Source organism: Amblyomma maculatum, chromosome 10 (assembly GCF_055883805.1).
Source record: "Amblyomma maculatum isolate TAMU_Amacu chromosome 10, ASM5588380v1, whole genome shotgun sequence".
Lineage (NCBI taxonomy): Eukaryota > Metazoa > Arthropoda > Arachnida > Ixodida > Ixodidae > Amblyomma > Amblyomma maculatum.
In genome coordinates, this window is record NC_139353.1 from 82632254 (window position 1) to 82658181 (window position 25928).

Sequence of the window (25928 nt, forward strand, 5' to 3'; positions counted from 1 at the left end):
GAATTTAATGAATGTCACTGGCACGGGCCAGGTAAATTTAGAAAATAGGGGAGAAGCATTCACCTTGCCGTGGTTACAGATAGGCTGCAACGACGATTATAGTTTCCAACTACACTGCCGATTAAGGACACTGATGTTGGCCATAAACTTTGCAATATATTATTTCACTTTACAATCAAAAATAAGATATTGTTCACTCAATTGTAGGTATTAACTTGTGTACATATCAATTTCTATCACGTACACGATATCCACCATTCTGTAAACTCCATTTGCATGGACCCCCTTAAAGATCATCAGGTGCTCGAAATTACTACGCAGCCCTTTACTACGACACTCCTTTCTCTCTTTCTGCTTTTACTCCCACCTTCCTTCCTTCTCTTAGGGGGTGGTTCATGTGTCCACAGAACAAGTGTGACAGATACTGCGCCATTTCATTCTCGTGAACCAATTAATGTTATCGTTTCGTCAATTCTTGTGTGGTGACGTGTTATGTAATTATAGCGCCCCCTAAGAACCCGTTTGCTTTTTACTCAATAAACGCCCCTCACAACATGGGGTAGGCCAGTCTTGCCATCCTCTCACAATGGCGCCCGCACTCTGTCGTATCCATATATATTGCCACACCGCTGCCCATCTTCTAGCGCCACCAAGTGGCCGAACGTCTTGGCGCGTGGCTGAGCGTCGTCCTCGTCTGTCTCGAGCTTCGCTTGATTAAAAAAAGGGCAGCTCGGTTGTTCTGTTTGCTACGTGTGTTGGTGACATTTGGTGGATTGTGCAGGATAAGATCCCATGTACGTTGCCCCCGAAGACGTCAGTGACGCTGCCCATCTTCGCTCCGACGCCACTCCCGTCCATAAAGCGAGCCGTCGCCTCCGAGGCCTACAACCCGAATTCGAACCACTGACCACACCGCTGCGAACCATGACATCTACGACGGGCAGCCAGACAAGTCAGCATTCCAGCAACACCCCACCGTACGTCCTTCTCGCACCTCGATCACCGCCATCATTCCACGGTGACCGGTTCGAGGATGTCGAAGACTGGTTGGCCACTTTTGACCGTGTGGCCGCATTCAACCAATGGGACGACGAGCGGAAGTTAATGAATGTGTACTTTGCGCTGCAATACTCGGCCAAGACGTGGTTTGAGAACCACGAGACGTCCTTCGTCAACTGGGCCGTCTTTCGCCGTGAGTTGCTCACAACGTTCAGCTCGAGTACGCGCAAAGAAAACGCAGAGATAGCAATCCGTTCGAGGTCTCAGCAGTCAAATGAGAGCGTGGCCATGTTTGTCGAGGACATGACGCGACTTTTCAATCGGGCCGACACTACCATGCCCGAGGCAACGAAAGTACGGCACCTCATGCGCGGGGTGAAGGAACAGTTGTTCGCTGGCCTCATTCGTGACCCTCCAAGAACTGTCGCAGATTTCGCGAGAGAAGCTACGAGCATGGAACGTTCACTGCAGGAACGCTGCACCCAATACGGCCGTCAGGCAAGCGTAGCGGCCACACCCTACTGCGCGTCTGTGCCAGCAGCTAGGGACGAGGCATTGCGGGAGCTTGTGAGGAGCATCGTCCGCGAAGAACTGCAGAACCTCCACTTGAATGCACCACCTGCAGTGAATTATTCTACCGGAGACGTCATTCGTGATGAAATCCGGCGAGCGGTGCAGCCACCACCAGCACCACAACCAGAGCCATGCATTATGACGTATAGTGATGTCCTTCGTCGACCTGCCCCCGAGCCACATTCATTCCGCCCCGTTGCCGGACCACCTCCTCGCTACCTGCGTCCCGTCGAACAGCAACAAGATCTGCGCCCCGTCGAGCCGCAGCAAGACCAGCGTCCCGCCATCAGCAAGGCGCACTTGTGGCGCACACCCAACAGACGGCCGCTCTGTTATCACTGCGGCGAGCCTGGCCGCATTCTACGCAATTGCCCATACCGGAGAATGGGCTTAAGAGGATTTCCACCGAACGCGTCTCGACCTCGCTATGGAGAAAGACCACAGGAGATTGAGGAATACCTCGCTGCTAACGAGATGCACCCGACGTCACCGCAACGGCAGCCGCGATCATCATCCCCGAGGCGTTTTGGGTCACCAAGTCGAAACTCCTCCTCTGGGCAATTCAGAGGTACGTCCCCTCACCGGGAAAACTAAACACGGCGACCTCCGGGGGTGAGGCCGCCGCTACGGCTCAGAATAAACAGCCTCCACCCGACGATTTGACGCGACGGCCCGAGCGGCGACAACCCGATCCGACGAACTTACCGACGTGCTGCGAACGCATTGTTTCCGGGGAAATTTTCGTAACCGCCGACAGTTGGGATGTGACCGCACTTGTGGATACCGGCGCCGATTTTTCCGTCATGAGCAGCCAGCTAGCAACGACACTCCGTAAGGTTCTGACGCCTTGGTCTGGGCCAATGATGCGCACTGCCGGTGGCCATGTCATGACGCCGATTGGCATGTGCACTTGCCGAATAGAGATCTGCGGTCTTACTTTCACTGGCACCTTAGCCGTATTAAAAGACTGCTGTAAAGATCTGATTCTAGGCATGGATTTTCTGCAAGAGTATGGTGCTGTTATAGACCTTCGGGAGCAGCTCACAGTATCGTTTTCAACCAAGCGAGCCGTTGACAGCAACACGGACTTCCGGAAAACAATGTTGCGCGTCTCTGACGACCACATAACAATCCCTCCGAGGACGAGCAAGTTCGTCACAGTCAAATGTGATCACAGCAACCATCAGTTGGTGGTGGTGGTAAGAACATTTATTGGATATACGAGGGTCAGAAGGTATGTTTGGATCAACCCATAAGGGACCGGTCCTTTCAAGCACTATGTGGAGGTCACTAGTTTGGGACCCCAGTGGCGGTGGCCGCCGCCTGGGCGCGCCCGACTAAGGCTTGTTGGGCCTGTAAGTCGTGGCAGCCGAGCAGGATCGCCTCCCAGTCCTGCCGGGTTAGGTTGGGGAGGGGGGGAATAGCCGGGTTAGAGGGCCAGGCCCACACCATGTGATAGATATCAGATGACACCGCTCCACAGTGCGGACAGCTGCCACTAAAGGAGAGGTCAAAATGTTTTAGGGCTGCCGAGCACAGCAATGTATTGATGAAAAGGCGGAGAAGGAGCTGCTCATCCGCCTTTTTGAGGCCTTTACAAGGACTGGGATAAAAGCGATGACAATTTTGATAGTACATCGTGATATCTTTGAAGGTGTAGACAGGATTAAAATCGGGTTCCTGAGCGGGTGAGGAGGAGAAAACAGCCTGGTTAGAGCGCGGGGGCGTCTGCGTCTGCTGCCTCGTTTCCTGCCAAACCCTGATGAGCGAGGGCCTATACTATAAGGTAACGGTGTGCAGGGTCCGTATCCTGTATGCAAATCAAGTAGATTTTGTAGGCTAGGAAGAGAGTCCAGTCTTATTTGACGTTCCGGCAGTCTCCTCGCGAGTCGGTAATTATGTATTGACTGTGAGGCCGCGAGAGCTGTCGCCACCTCTTCTGCGCGGGCTCTAAGATGAGACCGGTAACCGGTTTGCTGTTATGAACTACAGCGGGCGTGTACCATCCCCCGTGGTGAGGAACGGAGGCGTCCACGTAGTATACACCTGTTTCGTTGGCATAATGTCGGGCTATGGCTTCTGCTCGTGCCAGGCGCCGAGCATTATGATTTTCGTGTGACATATTGGCTGAAAGAGGTCGCACACAGAGGGCGCGCCTCCACAGTTCTGGGATGAGTGATGTGTTCGATACGGTGCCGAGAAAGAAGGCGGCGATCCGACTCCGTTTGCGATAAACGCGGTTGGCGGTCAGCGCACCAGGCTATAGCTCTATATTCCTCAATATGCTGCCACACTGTGCATTAAATTTATCGTTAATACTAGCGTAGGTAGTTGCTACCGCACAGCGACAGCTGCCGATTTCCCAATACGACGCTTCTAACATGCTGTCTCGTATATCACTCGTGCAGCAGTGCATTATGATTATTAACACAGTTTATGTTGGTATCTAGCTCTCACACAAAGGCACGTTATCACCTGTTCAGCTCCTAGCAATACAACTCATGTCATGTTCGCAGTCAGTCGCCAAAATTCCTCACCATTTCTTCCAGACCTGCGAGTGAGGTGAATATGCCTTGCATGGCTACCCTCGTCTTTTCGGCGTCCATTGGTGTTTGCCTTCGTGCGCCATGACGGGTAGGATGAGTTTTGGCCTGGAAACGAAGAGTCCGATAAAGTGAGCCTTCCATAAGTGGAATATAAAGCTTCTCTACAACTCCAAGCTTATGTTAAATGTTTTCACATTCTTTACACGAGACGTGAGCAGGATACTCCTGAAGTAAGCTCTAATTCGGTAGTGGCTACGCAAATCTGCTGGTAGTTCCATAGTTGTTAAAAAAATATGAATCAGAGGGAAAAAAACGGAGGTCAAATTTGGTTTTCGCGTCTTCTTTTGAGCGCAGTGGATCTGTGAGGATATCATTTCTAACAAAATACTTTCAAATGCAAGCAGCCTTAACTGAAAATATTTTTATAGTGAAATCATGATAAATAGCACTCTTCGATTAATCATGACACAAATCTAGGGTCAAAAGGTTAAAAATTAAATGGCCTTTTAAAAATCTTTTATGAGGAGAATGGCGAAAGCCTACCTTCCTCTCCTATCATTTGCTTCTCATCGTTTGCTTCTTATCGGCGTTCGTGGCAGTGCTACATGCAATTATAATTGGCTTATTAAAAAAAAGGTGCAGTATCTTTCAATTTCTTCGCCGTGAGTTCGGACGCTACACGATCACACCTGTCGCATGGCGTTCCTTGGCGCGAGTTCAAATGTAGGATTACACTTGGCAAGAACGCTAGATTAGATAGGGAGGGTGGCAGTTCCTGGCCCTACGAAGCTGGAACGGTAGGTCAACGCCGCTTGCGGCGTGGGCTAGCCAGCCACTGATTTTTATCTGTTGTAGGCCGTCATTGCATCCGCCACCACTTCGGTGGTGGTGGAAGACGGCTGTTGTTGCGGCGCGTGTCTTTCTCTCCCTCTTCCGTTTTTTTTCTTTCTTGTCTATTTTCTCTTCTGTCCGCACGAGGCAGCGGAGGTGGCTCAGCTTCAGAGCCAGTAGCAGGCCCGTGCATTTTCTTTTCTTTCTTCCTACAGCCACAACAACAACAATGCTAGATTAGAGCTGGTGGAACCTTGCGGAATACGAGTTCTCATGCACAACTCTCGCACACAGGCTTTTCGCCCTAAAATATCGCCACGCGCTGATATATACCTAAGTCACTATAGTGTACTCTGCACTTTCAAATGCGGCCGACACGGATATCCAACAAAACTCTATCATGTTCATTTCAAGTGGGATCGAGTTTGCTTTTACGCTCTTGACATTGTCCTTGATTTACGTAACTATACCCACTCGGTTCACAGCGTTTTTCTCAATTCGCGCATTTCGCGAGCAATGCTCACACTAATGTGACTTTTTCTACTTCACTCGGGTAATCAGCCGAATAATAGTTTGGCGCAGCCATGACTATAGTGAACTAGGATACTAATAGCCATGACCACCTCAGGAGAGCTTTACCGAAATTACTACGTCGGTTTACGAAACTTGCCCTAGCACGACACATTTCTCTCCTCTACATAATGCTTAACTCACGAGTGCTTCATTCGGAGTGTATCGAGAACCTTGACCTGAGGCATCGTAAATGTGGCATTGGAAATCTGGAATGATAGTCTAAAAAGGGCGCCCTTCTCCGGTTTTATTTTCCTTCTGAGTGCTGAACATCATCTCTGCAAAGCGCCGACTCACTTGTTTGACGTGATGGCTGCGCTATTAAACAATCATGATGCTTGGCGTTTGTTTCACTCGTGTAAATTTTCCCGACATCAAGACGAAATTTCCTACGCGATAACAGATGCCTTGTCAAAACACGGCGCTTTGGGAAATACATCCTCAACACACAGCACTTTCATACTTGTTTTTTCACCAAAGGCAGTTTTACTCAGAGAAAGTGCTTTAAAACTTTAAACCGCAGGCGAACCCTTCCAATATTTTAAGAATATGCCACGCTAACCAACTCTCAGGCACTGTGAGTAAACTCTTGTCTTTACTCTGTTAATACGCACATGACAAGACTGCCCAGCCGCATAAGTTGAAGCTTTTGCGCGGTTTTTTCCGCAGTTCATTAGGTCGCAGGGAGACAGAGCGAATCTAGCTGGCAAAGAACTATTCATAGCCTTCTCCAAAAGAACTTGCACAGAAAACATTGTCTCCCGCTTTAAAGCTTGTATTCGGATAACAGAACTTACGTAGGCAAACATCTGTGCGATACTGTCCAATGTTGGTCGAGCGTCAGCATACTCGGCTCTCCTGCTTTGTAAAGCATTAAAGGTGAACTGCGTTCTGTCTGACACACCTGTACGGCCTGTCATAGCTCACATTCTCGCCGAACAGATGTCTGAAAGACACTTCCTTGAAAGCTGATGTCATATTAGCGCTCAACTTATCTGCTGCGGGACCTGAGCTCGACCGCGGTAGCCGTGATTGCAGCTCACGTGGCATACCGCATAGCCGGTGTAGCTTCTGGACGATAAAGGCCATAAAATTAAAAATGGGTGATGGCACATTTTCTCTACCGGTTCGCTGAGGCCCATTATAGGGGTTTTCAAAGCTAAACTAAAAATAATAAACCTAAACTGAAACCGAGCCCTCATAAAACATACAATCGTGGTAAGAAAATTTCCAAAGTCTTTGAACAGTTTTTTTCCCGCTGAATATAAAAAACAAAGAAACCCGTTCTTTAAGCTTTCCATACCTCGGTTTCTGGCATTCGCATTTCTAGTAACTGCGTAGTTTTTCGTTGAAATCTGCACATTAGCATCAGCGTTGGTTATGGAAAATACCGGAGAAGTGACGGTTGGAGTAGGAGGAGAGACTGGCCCACTTGGGGATTCCGCGGCCGTGCTGACGGACGAAATCACTGCAGACACTTGATTGCTTGCAATGGCCGTTGCTTCCTTGTCGTCTGGGAGGAGCTTTGGGGAAGCACTGGTGGCCGATAAGCCCCCCGAGCCTTCGGAACGTACGCTGGGAATTGCGTGTGCGCGTCCGAAAGAGGGAAGACATTCAGAACCAGGCGTCGAAAGGCATTCGGGTGTTTTCGCGTCTGATGGTGTCAGAGTGGGGCCAGCAAGACCAGGCGGTGTGGTATAATCTATGGCCGAAATCTTCTTATGGATTTCGGCGCTTGTCGTAACCCCAGTGGACGCCGCTACAAGCGAGGGTTTTGCGGCGTGTTCTCGACTGGGCGGGAGATGAGGTTCATGGTGGCGCCTTTCTCTATGTCCGCATTCAACGCTGGTTTTTGGTCGTGCCTGGGCAAACGCAAGTTGTTGAGATGTGAGCGTTCTCAATGTTTTCTTTTACAATGTAACTACTCTTGAAGGCGGCGCTTTATCTGAGAATCTAACCTGTCCCTTGACCACTCTCTAAAAGGTAAAGTCTTTGAGCTTCATCACAACGATTTATAAAGGAATAACCAATGCTTAAAACCGAGTACATGGCATGCATGAACCCCTAAAAACTGGTTTCACACTTGGAAAAGCTCCGCATTTAGGGAGATTACAGGACAGTCTTAATCGCTCCCGTCCACGTTTTTACTCGCAGAAACCTGTTTGCAAATACGCATTTTGTTACTTTCTTATTCACTAACCATTTTAGTTTGCATCTACCTCGCACATTGTCATTGTATATATAGACGTGCGCTGTCGCATCATGAGAACCACCACTCGACATTGGTACAAAGCTCCGCTCTACACAGCCTTTCCAACGAGCATGTTTGGCCTTAGCAGTAACATGTCTTACTCGGTATGAAGCGTCCACTCCAACTGTGGGAGTGGATGACACAGCCTAATAATCAACACACTAGCTCTACCCTTACCAGATATGTTTGGCGGCAATCAGTTTAGCGAAATTGCATACAGGGCTCGAAGGTTATACAGATATCAAATTAGGCGACCAAAATTAGAAATATAAACTGCTTGGACCGCACAGGTCCTCTGTTATGCAACGAGTAGAATGAGCTAGCAGAAACTAAATATAGAATTCGCAACTGAAGCCAAGAATAGAGCGAACAACTGAGCGCGCCGTTGAGGGATTGCGGCGCTGCTTTGCTAGTTCCATAGATGGACCATGTCGCCCATACTCTTGATGAAAGCAGTAAGGCTACACTGTTTACGCGAAGCGCTTGCAGTTTATTTCGAGTATTCCAATATTATGTGGCTCACCTCGTACAGGTTTTATAGGGCAATATAAAGTTTTCTCCATTTCTCGCGCCTTCTATAAACTTTCATATGATCGTGTTAATTCACGCATTTCAAAATGATTGCATTTTGTAATTGAAGGACATCTTGAAAAATATTTTAGCGATGATTGCTAAAAAAGAAGTAGAAAACTGCCTCCAAGAGGGTTATGAACGTTTCAAGCGCAGGTTGAAAGTTGTTTTAGGGCATCGATTTTGTTTTCTCTGCGGAAATACTGCTATAATTAAAACAAGGTTGCGTGTTTTCGCCGTGGTAAATATACGGAGTGCCGCAACTCGCGCACGATTAAAACTATTAGCTGTGGTTTAGCTCTGGTTAAACCTAGTTGAATTGCGAAAGCAACGACGGAAGCTTCTTTTGCCTGCAACATTATTCCCCTACGTGCCTGCATGTCGCAGGGGTAACGAGAACGCAAACGGTTCTGGCAGGCTGATTCTGATATCACCCTACCGTATGAAAGGAGCGACCCGAGTTGGCAGCTCCTGCTTGTGGCATAGGAGTAACGTGACTTCAAACGCCATAGCAGGGTCATTTTTGTATGCGGGATAACGGACACGGACATAGCACACACCGACGAGCGGTTAGACATGGCGTAGTATTGATTCCGCAATAAAAACACCTGACCAAGGAGAACCAGGAAGTCACTTATGAAATTAAAAAGCATACCTGTGGCTCCGAACCCAGATTTGAGTTTACCGGTGAAGCCGAACTATCTGCTGATGCTGGCAGCGGCGTGCCCATCTTGACTGATTTGCCAGAAATGCGCCGCCCTTCAAGTTCTCCTGCTGCTTGGCTCCCTGTGACAGGTGAGGCAGCAGAATCGTCCGGCAGTTGGCGAGCGCCTTCTTCACACTTCGTCTTTTTGTGGGGCATGCCGCCGGCGTCGGTAGTCGTCGGCTTCACATCAGCCGCCTTTGAGCTGACGCCAGTCCGCAAAGACGAGGAGCGTCGTGGAGAGGCGAACTTCGCGGTAGCATCATCTGCCGCAGTTCCACGCCTGTGCTTCCCGCCGTGATCGTTCTTGGAGCTCGATTTGGGCATTATTGCCTGAGTATAAACGTTCATGGATGTTGGATATGCTGAAATAACCTGTATTTAGATGTATTGCAAATAAAGAAGCTACGTCTATTATGTTCCGATCTAACAAGTACAATTTAGGCATAGATTACGCACAGGTAAGCGCATCATATTTGAAGTGCGCTTGGCGTAGTGAGTAACACAGTTTTTGAAGCATTGCATATTTTCTCTGAGCAAATAGCCCAGCGAAATTTCATTTCCGCATCGCTCACGTGGCAATAAAGATGTTTTATTGCAGCGCGCATCTCACACAAAAAGAAATTCGAATGTCGTTTTTCATGCCTTAATAGGAAAACACGATAGAGCCTTTGCCTTCTTTTCTTGTTCTATTGTACGCCACTTCAGTTCTCGGACATAAGCTGCTAGGTCACAAACATGCCACTCGCATTTTCTGGGCCAACACACTTGAACCAATAAGTCTGTTTTCTATTAGTAGCGCTCTCGATCGGCCCTTGGAGGATTTGTATCTCATCCCAACGCTAAAACTTGTGCCGCGAGAGAATTTCCTCCGTTGGAATCCGTTCTGCAGTGCTACGATGATTAATTTCTTTGTCCGGGCTTGGCACACACGACCCGCAAGTTTCCTGGTAGGACGTCATTTAGAAATTGTGGGAGTTTAAGCATGGTTTAAGCGTAGTGATATGAGCCATAGCTCTGTTAAGGACTTTTCGAGCGGTTTGCAAAGGTTTACACAATTTGACGCTTCAATTAGGGAGACGCCCAAGCTTCAGCTTAAAAGTAGGCGTGGAAGCGCCTTAAAGACATCAGTTTGACCTCAATAGTTTTGCCTTAATGCGAACCCATTAATAGGCTATGTCGGCAAGGGCCTGTCCGAAAAGTATGTCCGCCGCCGTTGTGTTGTTAACAGAAGAGATATGATAAAAATGGCTGCGATAGATAGAGGATGATATAAGGATTCTGTGGAAGAAAACTTAAGTCGATAGGTATTAGTAATTATTAGATCTAAAATATAATATTACAATCAAACACAAGTCCACATTAGCCATACGACTAATGTCGAAGTCAATGGGTGTGACGACACATCAACAGGAACTGGATTTGTTTCTGATTGAATATTTTTTTGTTAAGAAACAAAAGCCGCAATATTTGTCACACTTTCAGTGGGTGCACACCTGGCTCGCGCCATAAGGGATGGGACGAAAGTGGGAGTGAAAACAGAGAAATAGGAGCCGTAGTGGAGGTATCGGAATAATTTCCGCCAGCTGGGGGTTTTTAACCTGCAGCGACATTGCAGAGCGTACAGAAGCCTTTTTTCGCCTCCATCGAGATGCAGCTGCTGGTGGTAGGGCTCGAACCCGGGTACTCCGGCACGGTAGTCGGGCATCTTAAACACAGCACCACCGCGGCGGGGCATTAACCTGTCGGTAATATTCGGGGTTTAACATTGTTTGACATATGGTACCGTTGTGAAAACACTCGACTCTCCTCTTCAGGAAATGAGGGTTGTGATGTCGTGATGTGGCGGCCGAATCGCAGTCACCAAGAGCAAGTAATAGCCTTACTGGGCTCGATGAATTCATGTGTGATCTCGCACTAAAGCCTTTGCGTGTCAAATACCATCACGCTGTCGCAGCTTATATATAAAGAAATTGCAGCTATATAACAAAGACCAAAGCTCACTCAGGTCCTCACTTGGATATTGAGCATGTTCTAGAGTGTAGAAAATGCTTTTGACCTTCTCTACAACCACACGAAAAGTGAAGAGGTTATTAGGCATAAGCTACAAACTTAAGTGCTCCCACACCCCCAGCTTTACAGCAGGTGGCACCCGAAAAATTACAACCTCAGGTGCAAACGTCGCTAGAGGATAGAGGAAATTATCCCTACTTCTTAAGCAGGAGGAAAAAAAGGACAACGTGAAGCCGTCCGTCTCGCCCAGGACGCTGCTGAAATACAGGAGATACCGGTCGACGGCTGAGGGGGAGGACACAGCTAAGACCCAGCTGCGTCTCGGTTCCTCGCCTACCTTTTAACGGGTGGAAATAAAGGCTATTTCTTTGCCCCTCTTGGCGTTCTCTGTCCGGCGCTTTGCGTACATAAAGTGGGGGTGGTAGAAACATTTTATTGTCATTTGGAACAAATACTAGGGGCGAAGCCCCCTGAATGGCATTTGGGTGCTCCCTTAATACATGAAAGACACCCTTATAAGGCAAAAAAAGTCCTTGAAGAGCAATCCTTCTCATAGCACAAGAAATGATCTTCCGCTGGTCTTGAGGTGCTCTTCATGAGAGACTCCCAGTAGGACTCTGCTAAGTTCGGTGATGGGGGATGAGGTAAGGTGGGGCATGTAAGAAGGATGTGTAGGAAGTGTCCTTGTTTGCCACAGAGTCTGCATGATGAGAAAAACTTACCTGGGTATCGGGCATGTAGTATTTTAGGGTATGGAGCAGTCCGAGTCTGCAAGCTTCGCCAGTGTACGGCCTGCGCTATGGTGAGAGAGGGGGCTGGGGATGTATATTCCCTTCGTTTGTCCTGGTAGTACAAGAGAACAGCGGAAGTAGAGCAGGTGCTCCTCGGCCTGTCGAGGGGGCTGCATTCCTCTAGCCCGGAAAGTAAGACCTCGGGCTAGGGAATTAACCTCCTCGTTGCCAGGGAGGCCAGCATGTGCTGGCGTCCAGATGAGGGTTATGGGGTGCCAGAGCTGCCAGAAGCGTAATATGCGAGCAGCGGAGCGTAAAGAAGGGGTAGGAGCACTGTAGTACGGGAACACTGACGCCCGAGCTGCAGACACTGTTCGCGCGTTAGTTTCCCGAGCAGTGCCTAATCGCTGTAGTCTGCAGCTCTCATATCAACTTACCGACGGCAACATTACTAGTACAATATGCGTATAGAGATGCAAAGGAATATTGGAGAGCATTCTTCATATATTACATCAGGGTAGGCCTAAGTGCGGCCTATACGCAAGTCAAGAAACCAGAGCGGCAACAGACTTCCTCGATATTGCCGACGCGTTCGTTAATCAACAGACACAGAAATGACAGCAGAAAACTAAGAAGAGGTTCGTGCGTGTACCTTTTCGTGAGGGGTAGTTTGGCTGCAACTCCAAGAGGAGGGCCGTAAAGGTTGCCCGTGGTTCACCAGTTCTCGAAGCACGTGACGCACAAGCAAGAAGCGTGCCGTAACGCACGTTCATTCTCTACTTCTTTTCTCTGGCTCTCAAAACGTCCTCGAACAAGTTAGAACGGCGAACAGATTTGCTTCCATTTAATGCCCCTATTTTGTTTTTACATATTCATTGATGCCCTGAAGCAATAAAAAATGTTATAAAATACAAACTATTAAAGTCAGTTACTCATGGAATATTGTGCAACAGCAGGCAATTTTGACAGGATTGTGCTTGCTGTATCTCAATAATTAAACGTTATTCTGCTGCGTTAATCAGGCGGCCATGCTTTCAGACCACATACTGCATAGGTTTCTCAGTTCTGAAAGTACTGCAGAATCTTCAGTGGAAAAACGGGACAGCCTGAGTGTTGCTGGTGCACACGGTACACCGCGGGCTTCTTGTCGAACACAACCAGCGTTTTGTTCAACCCATCAAAGTTCACCGTGCAGTCAACTATCAGCGTTAAAATTAGCAGGTGCTACTAAAGCGTTGAAATGTTACCAAAATTATTAAATAGCCCCTCCTAATTGTCCTAGTCGAGAGGGGATTCCATCATGCCACTGTGAAGTGCGGACATGGCTAGCATGCCTATTGGGCTTGCTTCCTCCAAGGCGACGACCTATCGTCGCCACCCGGAAGCAGCGCTACAAAGAGCGGGACCTTGGTTAGACGCAACGCCTATACCCGCCTGCCTAGTTTTGAGAATTAAGATAACACAGGTTGGAACGATCGGAAGTTCCGGAGAAGCCTAACAACGCCTAACAACAACGCAGGCGGGTAGGGAAATCCTGTCAAAACTAGGGCTATGGCAGGCACTAAGAACTTCTGAGATCAAATCACAAATTCCAACATCCACAAGAAACAACATCTATGTGAACCCGATACCCAGGCACATGCACCATGAGTTACAGAAGGGTCGAAGGAAAGCCGGAGTCAAATCATTGGAAAAACAATTGTCGAAAGACGCGGAAGTTGTCTACGTGGACATAGGGGCTTACGGCGAACCTGGCAAGTTCACAAGAGCTGCAGTTGACCACAAGAAGAGGCCAATTATTCAGGCTTCGATCTATGCCAAGGATCCTGCGGAAGCGGAATCACTGGCAATAGCCATCACCATAAAAACACAAGACAACCAAAATAAGTCATCACACGTAGTGACGGACTCCCAACCAGCCTGCAGGGACTACCTGGCCGGAAAACCTCACAAAAGAGCGTGTGCAATATTACGTTCCATCTCTCAGACGCACACAATTACATGGACACCTGGACACGAAGGCCTAGAAGGAAATGAGGTAGCGAATGATCTAGCCCGAGCTCTTACAAACCGGGCGGATCCCCATCCCTACCTCACCCCTCTCCTAGGACCCTACGGCGACAGGCTGGAACACCTACGGTTAGAAAGAAGAATTTTCTCACCACCACACAAACACCTTCCTTCCTCGGACGCTATAGACTGGAGAAAAATACAAACAAACACATTCCCTAATCTTCAAATTTTAAATAAGATAAGCCCAACAAAATACACGAGTTACTGTCCTTGGTGCGGTGCAAGCCCCACACTCTTTCACATCTCTTGGGAATGCCAGGACAAACCTGACCCAACGTTAATAGTGCCATGCCCGACACACGAGCAGTGGGAGGCGGCCCTGACCAGCGACAACCTGGACCAGCAAGCCTGGATTATCCAGCTAGTCCGCAAGTCAGCTGCTGCCAGCGGAGCCCTGGACTAGGGGCACCGACCACCCAGCTCCTGCGAATATTTACTGATTATATGCTCATTAAAAGTTTTCTCTCTCTCTCTCCGGAGAAGCGCCTCATTTCCCAGGATCGATCGACGAAGACGTAAAGGTTCCAAAAGATGTAATCTAGGACAGGCCAACAGCGAAGCAGGGAAATGGCGGTATGAGTGAACGCTATTTGGGCCAGCGACCTTGAGGCAGAACCCCATACGCGGACCACCGGCCTGACCCAATGGTACGAATAAGCGAGGGCGTTGGCGGCGAAAGGATTGGCCGCAGTACCCTACATCATCTCGCGTAAACGTGCATCTCGCAAACCCCCCCCCCCCCACCTCATGAGTCACCTACTATGAAAATGCAAGTCCGCTTCAGATATCCTAACGCTATTGCAATACTGCTGCCATCTAAATGTTTAGCCGGGACGGTAGGCATGGGAATTGAGTAGACGTCGGTGCCTCCATAAAGGCGTCATATAAGGTAATTGATCAAAGAGACATGGCTCAGCCTCGCGGAACTTATGAATCCACGCATCTGTGCTCGAGTTCGAGGTGTGTAGGATATATTAGACTACCGTTGCTAGTAACTACCGTTATGAGTCACAGCACATGACTACGTACTAACACATTCATGATTTGTCCCCACCCCTTATGTAATGCCCCTAAAGAGGGGTCCTTATAAGGGTCATGCTATAGCCGCTCAACATATTGCAGTTTTATAGTCTGGCAGTTAATACTGGATCTTATTATTACTGGATCATCACAGGCAAATAAAGAATGTCTGACAGCTTCAGGGTACCCGGCGCTAACTTTTCTTGAAAACACTCGGGTGCAGGCAGTGCGGTACATTAACTTAAGCTCTTAAGGGAGAATACTCTATGATATGTTTGCACCTTTAATTGCATATTGTGTGTGGAGCAGGTTATGCACGGATAAACTAGTGTAAAAACTGCAGGATGCAGCGTTTTTTCAGTCGAAACGCTAGAACACTACTCCAAAGGTGAAACCGCTACTACTTTCAGCAGACCGTCTATATGTGTTCCTGTCTGTGGTGCCGGAGTGTTGGGATCCTTCTCACCGGCAGGGTTCTCGCAATCATTGGTCCCGCACTTAGCTGACGGACAGCTATCGCATTTTTGGTACCCTCAAGGTGAGCTACCATGTGCTGGGCCGAATTAGGCGCGTCATGGTGGCTACTGAACGCAAAGCTCAAGATAGAGTACTGCCAACGCATTTTCTACTAGTTGTTCACTGGCTCAATCGTGTGGTGGTAGTTAAAATTATATTGCATTTCAATCAAGGTCTGAGCCATATTTTACATGGACCGTCTGTTCTTTGAGAACAAGTACTTAAGGTAACTGCAGCGACCTATTTTATGGCACTTTTCTTTTAATGTTGTAGTCGCTGTCTTGTTATCCAACTGCTAGCAGCAACTCCGCACCTCCTCGAAAAAGCCGACATGTTTCTTTAAAGGTTGATATTGCGCAATATTTGGTTCCGTAACGTTAAGGATAAAATCGGGCGTAATCTGACGTCGATCAGTTTTGTATCAATCGAGATTTTGGAAACATAGTGCACAAATCAGGGAATGCCGAAATGATGTCAGATTTGGTGAAGATATTGTATTAAAGTACTTCAAAATATATCAATAATTAAGCTAAAAATCAGCAAAGGTTCAGCTCCTCTATAAATCAATCAAGGGGTATCAAAGCAGCGTTTGGTATGGTTTTGCTTGGCAGTTTAGCGCTGAACAAAGACTGCCACTTGGTTGGGAAAAATGTTAAATCATTCTAGTTGGTCTAGGGGAGAGCCTCAGTTCGAGAGCGGAGTCGACGTTTCGACACGTGGACTTGTCTTCGTCTGGGCAGCGCAATTATCACTGGGTTATCAGGGGTTTAATTAAAGGGAGAGGGACGATGGCTGGGGAAAAAAGTTAATCAAGGAGTGAACGAATGTTCGTTCGGTGGTTATTTCTCAGCCTGGAACCTGTAATTCCATGACCCGAAAAAGAAAATGAAAAGCGGTAGCAGCAGGAAAAACTACAATGGGGGTTACTGATGAGTCAGATCCTAAAGCAGGTTCAATGCTGACAGACCTTTCTTGAAAAGGGACAGGCATTCCAAAGTTTCCTGATAAAGAGTACTGCTGCAGGCCAGCAGTTATCTAAAGATTTCCGCATGGAGATAAGAAGGACAAGGAAACAAAATGATAAGGAATCAAGTGAACCACACCTGAATTTAGTATTCCTATTTCCTTGATTCCTTTTTTCATAGTTCGCTGAGTTAACAGATGCAATTCGTGTGGGCGGCCTGGCGCACAAACTTGCCACTGCACCTGATAACGGTGGCGGCAAGGATAGGAAACGAAACACTTTATCATCGCTGCCTACGAGTTATTCTGAAAGCATGCGGGTATCCGTGTGTAAGAGGAGTATTTTGAGTGCTTAAAAGTCCCTCCCTCTCCATATTACAATGCAGAATCACTCAATGGACGACTAAATCACGTGCTAAAAGACCCTTTGCGTACGGACCGGGCCAATTACATTCCGAAAATTCTGAAAAAAGGCAGTGTGCGGTATGAAGAACTTGAAGGAAAAAAAAAAAAGACGTACACAGCGTGCTCGTCCACATTTGACCACGCTTCCATCCATCACCAAGTTTCCGCGCTTTGTTTTATTTTATACAATATTTTTACTGCAATTGAATATGCACTAAGATTTTGGACCCATAGCCATGGGCTAGTGTCGGGTCCAGACACAATAAAATACAATGCAACATAACTGCTGAACGGGAAGACGAACTCATTCCATTCATTACCTAAACGTGAGAAATTCGCAACACATCAAAATAAAACACGGAAAGCGAACACAGTACGCTTATCTTCAAAACAAAACAAAAAAAGAACAATTCACACCATAACTTCATATGTTCATCAGGAACGTTTTCAGAGTCGCAAAAAATTGGTTCCCATATAAATGTCATTAGGAATGCCATTAAAATCAAAGCTCCACTGAACTCGATTAGACGTTGCCAATAGGGGAGAAAGCCTGGGCCAGGGGGCGCTGCGCCGCTCTGTGCGTCAGCGCCCTCCATGGAGACTCCGTCAAAACCTCCGCGCAACGCGGCCGCGTTGTCTGCTCCCCGCCGCATCGAAAAGCATGCTGTCGTCTGCTCCCGGCTGCTTTCCAGCACGTGTTTGCGCGCGCGCGCTCGGTTGTTTCTCTCCTCCTCCGGCCGCGTTCTGACCACCGTCGCGCTCCAACAAAGGGAGGAAAAAAAAAAAAGAACTGGAATGAAAAAGTGACGGCGCGCTTTTTCGCAAAACTTGTGTGGAAACGGTAACAGAATGGTTGTCGGCTTTTTTTTTTTTTTTTAGGTATCTCGTACCGCTCTTTTCTCGCACCTCTGTTTGTAACTGGCGGTGCCGCAGCAGCCATCGCAGAACCACGTCGGCCTCAAGAGACAGATATGCGTCATTGATGCCATCACTTGGCGCTTACAAAGGAAAAACACATACGTCAATTGTTCGATCTATCCTCATATGCGATTCTCCTTCGGGAGCTCAAAACTGCGCATTCGCTAGATGAGATAACTGAACTAGGAATTGCAGAGCGTAGCTGTGCAATTAAGAATACAAAGGTTTCCGTGGAGAGATGTCCCCGCCTGCATGGAAAGTCCTCAGGCATTTCCTCGGTCTTCGTCTCGTGAAGAGAGGAAACTGCCGCAAAGATGGCATGCCTCGGCTTCTCGTCAGTGACCTAGGTCGTTAAGAAACCCCACATCGTTAAAGGTAGAGAGGTCATTGATTTCGGAGGTCAGTGCCGCAGCAGCGAACTCCCTCTCACCGATGTCAGCAGGAACCATGGCAGCATGCTTTATGTTTTTGTAGGGAACGCGTCCTAAACGCGCCGAAAGCAGGCACCACGGCGCCGGTAGCATTGCCTAAAACGTGTCCCCTAAGAGTTGGATAGGCCCCTTTCAAGTGAGCCGTCACAAATGGAAAGGAAGCTCCCCAACCAGCGCCCGGAGCACTCGTCACTGTGTACACGCCTATCAATTCTCAATGAGATGGCTGGACCCTTCATTTTGTGAACAACATGGACAGAGACATCAAGAGATGCCGCCTCAAGTCCTTCAAAATACATCTCGTTTGCCTCTGCCTTCGAGCAGCGAATTCGCGTTCATGTTTTCTTTTTTTTGCCTTATCCTGCCAACAAGCGCTCTTTGAAAACAATGTCCGCAACGATCAAATAATTATAATTTCTCGCTTTCGAAGGCACCGATAAAAGCATGCTTCCAGCCAGCCTCTATGTCAGCTGGGGCACAGAAAAAAGCAGAAATAAGAAACCCCACTGGCAAAGAGCGCCGGCTTTGCACGCGCAGACGCGCGTCCATCCCCCCTCGTCCTCACTTTCCTTCTCCCGCTCCGCGTGCACGTGCGGCTCCCTGTAGCACGCGCTCCGAGCGAGCGGGCTGCGCAGACTCCGCAGACAGCCGCGCGCAACGCGGGCGCGGATGCACGTAGGTTTTGTAATTCCTCTCCACTCCGCTGGAAACCGAGCGCTGGCGTCGCAGAGCAAACTCCAGCTTTGGTTCCCTATAACTATTGCGACGCACTGGTACTAGCTGCTCTTGTTTCTATTTTTGGACGTACAAATATGCTATGAGGAAGTGGTTCATTAAATTGTACGATTTTGTGGATTGTCTGCGCTACCTTTAAAGCGTATATGGAGTGAAAGGGAAGAATGCAGGTTGACTTAAAGAGTGGTTTGCTAGAGTCAGACAGTTTTGAGTGAGTAGTAATTTTTACCACTTTCTTCTTTCAGGCGGATAACCGGCTCATGACACGTTGGGTATGTGTTACCCCATGCCTCTGTGCAATGCATTAATTGGCTCTGTATAAAAGCAAAGCATACGGAAGATAAATAAATCTAAGCATTCTCGCGCTTGCAATAAAATATAGTAACCATACGCTAATGCCGGGCCTACTCCTGCAAGCCTCCTCTTGGCTTTGACAGGCCCGAGTCTGTATGTATCCCAATGTGTTGTGGCAATAAATTATTATTATTATTATTATTATTATTATTATTATTATTATTATTATTATTATTATTATTATTATTATTATTATTATTATTATTATTATTATTATTATTATTATTATTATTATCCGAGCGACGAGCCAAGCGACACATGCTCGCGAAGTGATTCGAGCGAAGCGGAGAGCTTCGGAGCTTCGGGCTCTCTGTACCGACGTGGGAGCTGCCCTCTACACCTGGCGCCTAGCCGAGTGTCCTTCAGGACCCCTACTGTGGGAAATAAAGTTTTACCAAACCAAACCAAATGCGTACTGCCATAGGGCCCGCGTTCGCGTGAGTTTTCGCGGAAGTGCACATAAATGAGCTCCATATGAGTGAGAATCAACACCTCTTCTAAATTGCGCGAAATCACCTAACACGTGGGCGCATGCCCGACCTCGAGCCGAAAAAAAAAGGACAGAAAACATGCTATATCATAATTTCTGTAAATTGCACAGAAGGTTTTTCCTGATCGTGAACAAAAAGAACTTGTGAGATGACAGAATTAAAACCAGAAAGCACAGCAGAACAGATAATTTCTGGCAGATGAGGTGCCACAATTTTTCAGTTTTTAAGAAAGAATGAAAGGAAGAAAGAAAGAAAAGATTTCCTGCTTTCTTTGTTCTCCTCATCTCCAGCCTTGCTCTCGATGTCTTATACATCATAATCTTCTGTATTACAGAAACATACTTACCCTTTTAAAAGAGTGTCGAGGAGCCTTCCTCTTTAACTTGATTTGGGAGTTAGCGCTCAGGTTTTGTGATGTATAAGAAAAGTGTCATAAAGAAGCATTTCCAAAGCGGAAGAGAGAGAGAGAGAGAGAGAGAGAGAGAGAGAGAGAGAGAGAGAGAGAGAGAGAGAGAGAGAGAGAGAGAAATAACATTTATTGCACCCGTCAAAAGGTTGGTGAGGATCCGAGGCGAAGCTCTATCCCAACCATGTCCTCCCCTCAGCCGTCGACCTGGATCGCTTGGATCTTAGCAGCGGCCAGGGCAAGACGGATGACTTCTCGTTGCCCTTTTTCGTCCTGCTTGAGAAGTAGTGCCTCCCAGGACTCATCTGTTCGATCAGGTTCTCCAAATCTAGGACACGTCCATATCATATGGATCATGTCCGCTATGCCATCGCAACGTTTGCACCTGGGGCTAAAAATTTCCGGGTGCCACTTGCTGTAAAGCTGGGGGTTCGGGAATACTCCAGTCTGTAGCTTACGCCACATAACCTCCTCGCTTTTGGTGATTTGCTTACACGCTTTTGGTAGTACTGATCTGCCTAATTTGTAATGATTTAGGATATCTTGGTAGGTGTTAAGGTCATCGTCGAACTGCAGGGGCTCCTCATCGCGCAAGGGGTACGGGGTTGCGCATAAGTCGTCACTGGGATCCCGGAATGTAGCTAATCCTTGGGCCAGTACATGCGCTTTCTCGTTCCCCCTCAACCCCTGGTGCGCCGGTGTCCAAATAAGCGCGACCTGCTCTGCCGGTGGTGAACCACTGGCCAACACTCTTGCTGCTATGGCCGAAATGCGGCCCGCGTCAAAGTTTCTAATCGCTGATTTCGAGTCTGTAACTATAATTTTGACCTGTTGTTGTGTTAGAGCTAGCGCGATGGCCACCTCTTCCGCCTCCGTTGTGGTCGAATTTCGGGTGCTGCAGCAAACTACCGAGCCCCCGTCTTCTCTAGTTGCTACTGAAACACGTCCCCTACCGTTCGCGCATTGTGCGGCATCTGTATATAAGACGTCCTGTCTTCCTTCAAAACGGGCTAAAACTTCTTTAAATATAATCAACCTTTTTCGCTTGTACAACCCGCACATTTTTTCTGTTCCGTTAATGGCTGTTATGCCCGCTTAGAGACTCAAATAATATTTATACCACAAGAGACCATTAAAAGGAGGTGAAGCGTTGTAAAAATAGGCCAGATCGTAGTAAACACTAACATTTATTGCGTTAAGGAATAAAATGGGCTCGTCCGGGATTTGAACCCGGGACCTCTCGCACCCTAAGCGAGAATCATACCCCTAGACCAACAAGCCAGAAGTGGCGGTGGTTTGCTAATGCTCCGTTTTCGTCAAGAAAAGGAGGCAGCCAACAATTAACCCTCAGTTGGCCTATTGGGAACTACAGGGTCTTGAATATTTGGGGGCTGGAATTAAAAAAATTCGTATGCAAAATCTACTACCCCATTCCAGCTGAAATAACGTTCACAAAGTAGCAAAATATCGTCTACGTTATCTGATAAGGGATTCAACATTGGTACTTGCCTAGATTTTCCGAAATCGAGGAAAAACTGCTCTCGGCGGCGTGCACAATTTTCGCAGAAGAGAGTCGAAAAGCTATTTTGACATGATACGTCATCTGTCGATCAGTGAGACAAGCTCCATCCCGGCCGTTGGCACGCTTGCCTCGCTGCCCGACAGATGACGCATCATGTCAAAATAGCTTTTCGACTCTCTTGTGTGAAAATTATGCACGCTGCCGAGAGAAGTTTTTTCTCGATTTCGGAAAATCTAGGCAAGTACCGATGTTAAATCACTTATCAGATAACGTAGATGATATTTTTCTACTTTGTGAACGTTATTTCAGCTCGAATGGGGCAGTAGATTTTGCATAGGAATTTTTTAAATCTCAGCCCCCAAATATTCAAGACCCTGTAGAATATAGTTATCTCATGAAGAAGAAGAAGTAGAAGGAGAAGCTGATCCGCTCAAAACACCGCCCACGACCGCTCTTAGCCTAGCAGTCCTGCCTTGCCGCCTTTCCAGCCTCTTGCAGCCCGCAACCAGCTCCCCAAGGTGCAGAGCGCAGTCTTCAGCGTCGGATCTTCTCTTTCGACTGCAGGTAAATGAAAGCGGTGCTCTGTAACCTGTGGACAGCTTTGGTCTTCGCGGAATTCTTTCAAGTGTAATTAAAATGCGCAGGTGCGATACCACACTGGTCTACAGACTGTCGCACAGCGGCATCTTGTATGCACAAAAAATGTGGGGTTTCTTTAGCATACGGAAGAGGCACACATCTGGTAGATCAAAGAATTCAGAACAAGCCATGCGCTAATATGCTGGTTGTACTTCAAAAGAGCGTGTATTGCATCTAAATTAAAATCATTTATTTTTCACAGCTACTTGATCGATTTATTCGTATTCATAACATTCAGACCGATGAGGACCTCGTACCTACCCCTGGTTCTGAACTGAACGGTGGTGTAATTTGGCCCCAATATTCTATTAGCCTTTCTGTGCTTATTCTGGGCCAGTTTAAGTTTAAGATAACATGTCATCTTCGCTTTGCCTTCAGTGTCCCTTTAAGGGGGAGAAATGGAAATTGGCCTGTATTGATAGGAGGTCATTCAGAAAGAGCCTTCTCACTTTAGTATCGACATGACATAACTGGTGCAACATTTTGAAAGCGCATTTGGCACCGGTTTTTCATCATTTTGCGCGATTTTGTTCTTCAAGGCATTCTCACCGACACTGGCACTCATCGGAACTGGATTTTTTTTTTATTGTAAAACATTTATTGCCAACAGTCTGAAGGGCATATAGACCCCTCGCCTAAACGACGGCCAGAAGGTCTTGGCTCCTGGCGGCGTCTTCGGCCAGTTGGACTACTTTTGTTTGAGTCTCCGGATCGGAGCTGAGTAGGAGAGCCTCCCATTGTTCAAGTGACTTTATTTTTTGTCCCTCCAGGGGGCAAAAGGGCATTTCCAGAGAATATGGATGAGATCCGCTTTGGCCTTACATTGCTTACACTCGTTTGAATATTGTCCCGGATAATAACGACTACACATAACCGGATTCGGAAACGTGTAAGTTTGGAGACGGCGCCAAGAGGTGGCCTGACTCTTTGTCAATGATTTATCAGCGGCGGGGTACTTCGTTCGATTAAGCCTATAATGTTGTGTGATCTCTCTGTAACACACAAGACGATCCCTGTCTGCGAAGCCCTCGGTATGGCCACTGGCTCGGAAAGCAAGACCTCGAGCCAGTTCGTGAGCTGCTTCATTTCCAGCCAGGGATGTATGTGCAGGTGTCCAGACTATGCGAATTTTCCGGTCGTCCCTTGCAGTCCGCAGGATTCCGTTCGTCAGAGGGGGGACCCTCCATTTGGCAAAGTTCATCACTGCTACCTTTGAGTCACTGACTATCGTTGACGCATCCGTGCCCACTATTTCAAGTGCGATGGCGGCTTCTGCAATTTCGGGACTGCCCGTCGTGATCGAGGCGCCGGCACGGAGATATGTCTCGGCGCTAGCTACCGCTATCACCATTCTCCCCTTCCCGCAATTAGCTTCGTCCACGTAGGCCACGTCTTCTATCGGATAGTTTTTGAAACATTTGCCGAGGGCTTCAGCCCGTTTCTCTCTGCGATCCTTGTGGTGGACGGGATGCATGTTTTTCGGTAGTGGTGGGATCATCAGCCTATCGCGCACGCTCTTAAGCATGTCCACTTTCGGACCTCGCTGACTCTCGTAATTTAGTCCTAGTTTCGCTAGGATTTTCCTGCCTGTAACGCTTCCCGACAGCCTTTCGTACTGCGAGATTGTCACGCCTTCCACAATTTCATCCAATGTGTTGTGAGGACCTAGTTCTAAAAGTTTTGCGGTGGAGGTCCGAATTGGTAAACCCAGCGCCTGCTTGACACTTCTGCGAATGATCCCTTCCAGCTTGGACTTCTCCGCTGTCTTCAGATTAAGGAAAGGAGCTACGTAAGCAATCTTAGTTATTACAAAGGCTTGAACTAATCTGATTAGATTCGTTTCTTTCATGCCATAGCGCCTATTTGCGATTCTGCGGATGAACCGCATAGTCTGTTGCGCGCATATCTCCAACTTTTTTATTGTTTCTCCATTGAAACCATTGTTTTGAATGTACAGCCCTAATCCTGTCCACCGTCGGGATATCGAGTCCCTGAGCCTTAAGAGATATCCGCGAGGGATCCGACCGAGATTTCCTCTTTGGTTGGTAAAAAAGCATTTCGGATTTCTGCGGGGAGCACCTAAGTCCCCTATCATTTACGTACTTTTCAACTTCTCCTATGGCCATTTGGAGAGTCTCCTCTATTTGACCGTCGGTTCCTTTGCCAATCCACATAGTAATGTCATCCGCATACATGATATGACCGAGACCTTCAATCGCTGCTAGTTTGCTAGGAAGCCCGATCATGGCCACGTTGAATAGAAGTGGGGACAGTACAGATTCCTGCGGGGTCCCCTTGCTTCCTAGCTCTATGTAGTCTGATTTACTTTCCCCGAAGTTAATTTGGGCCATTCTGTCGGAAAGGAAATTTTTAACATAGTTGTAGGTTTTCGGGCCTACTCCCAGGAGGCTGAGATTATCCAGGATCGCCTTGTGCGTGACGTTATCGAAAGCCTTCGCCAGGTCAAGACCCAGGATGACCTTCGTTTCCCGCGTTTGTGAGTCCGGAATTTCATGTTTTAGTTGCAGCATCACGTCCTGCGTTGAGAGATGAGACCTGAATCCCACCATGGAGATAGGATAAAGATGGTGGTCTTCCATGTAGTTGTTGAGACGTGTCTGCACTACATGCTCCATCAATTTCCCTGCACAGGCGGTTAAGGATATAGGCCTTCGATTCTCGATCGACAGAGGTTTCCCCGGTTACTGGAAAACATAGATTTAAGCGAACAACAGGCGTCGTCATAATCAATAAATTTCGAAAGTAAAATGCGAGCAGTGTAAAATAATTCCTGTCGCTGATTAAGGCGTACATCTCCATTCACTTGAAAACAATAGAAACCGGAATACCACCCTCTTGACAAGAATGCGTAAACAATTTAAATTCGACTTTTTGATCAGCAATTGCATTTTTCGATGGCAGACTAACGTTAGTACCTATAGAAAGGGCTAAACAGGTGATCAAACTTTAGTGATACAAATTATCAGATGGAACTTCTGTGAGTGCCCCTCAAATTTGTAGCCAAATTTCTACTTTGCCAGAGTGAATTTCGTAGCCCCCAACCGACAAGTGACATCAACTGCAGGATCGTTCCCAACAAGAACACCTTCCCCTATTCCCCTGTGCGTTGGAGGGCTGCCTGTGGGATATTCAGAGCAACACGTCGTTCGTTGAGTCAGAACAGCATTGATGTAGTGATCCCCCACTCGGACGACAGCTTTCTCCGCTCGCCGCAAGCGCCATTTATTGTTTGTTAGCAACATGTGTCGAGTTTAGAGTTCATGTCGCCAATGCTTGAGTGACGCGCTCGCTTCACATGAACGGTTCTAAGCGAATACATTACCGAACACAAGTGAAGAAAGCCAGAGAAAAAAAAATGAATCCGAGTTCAGAAATGGATAATGGGTTATTACAGTGTAGACCCTTTGTCCAGGCAGCGTAAACTGTCGGCTTAATATTAGCACTGTGTTGGTAGCAGACTGGTCCTACGTCAGGCCGGACATTGTAAATACAATACAAATATTGGAGAAATATAAATACCGTATAATGGCCTCATCGGCCATCCGTTGAACGCAGGAGCTTCAGGTAAGACATGCGGTGAGGCGTCATTATCCTGATGAAAGACTATTATGCATGTTTCGTTCTTATATAATACTGAGACAGAATTG

At 47.5% G+C, this 25928-nt stretch overlaps 1 non-coding gene and 1 pseudogene across 1 annotated transcript; both read right to left on the minus strand.

Annotated features, from left to right (window-relative positions):
- Positions 1 to 21308: 21308 nt before the first annotated feature.
- Positions 21309 to 21380, minus strand: TRNAP-AGG (transfer RNA proline (anticodon AGG)). The gene has a single exon. It is a non-coding gene; the product is annotated as a tRNA-Pro (tRNA).
- A 1515-nt stretch (positions 21381 to 22895) lies between these two features.
- Positions 22896 to 24148, minus strand: LOC146176880 (uncharacterized; annotated as a pseudogene).
- Positions 24149 to 25928: the final 1780 nt, after the last annotated feature.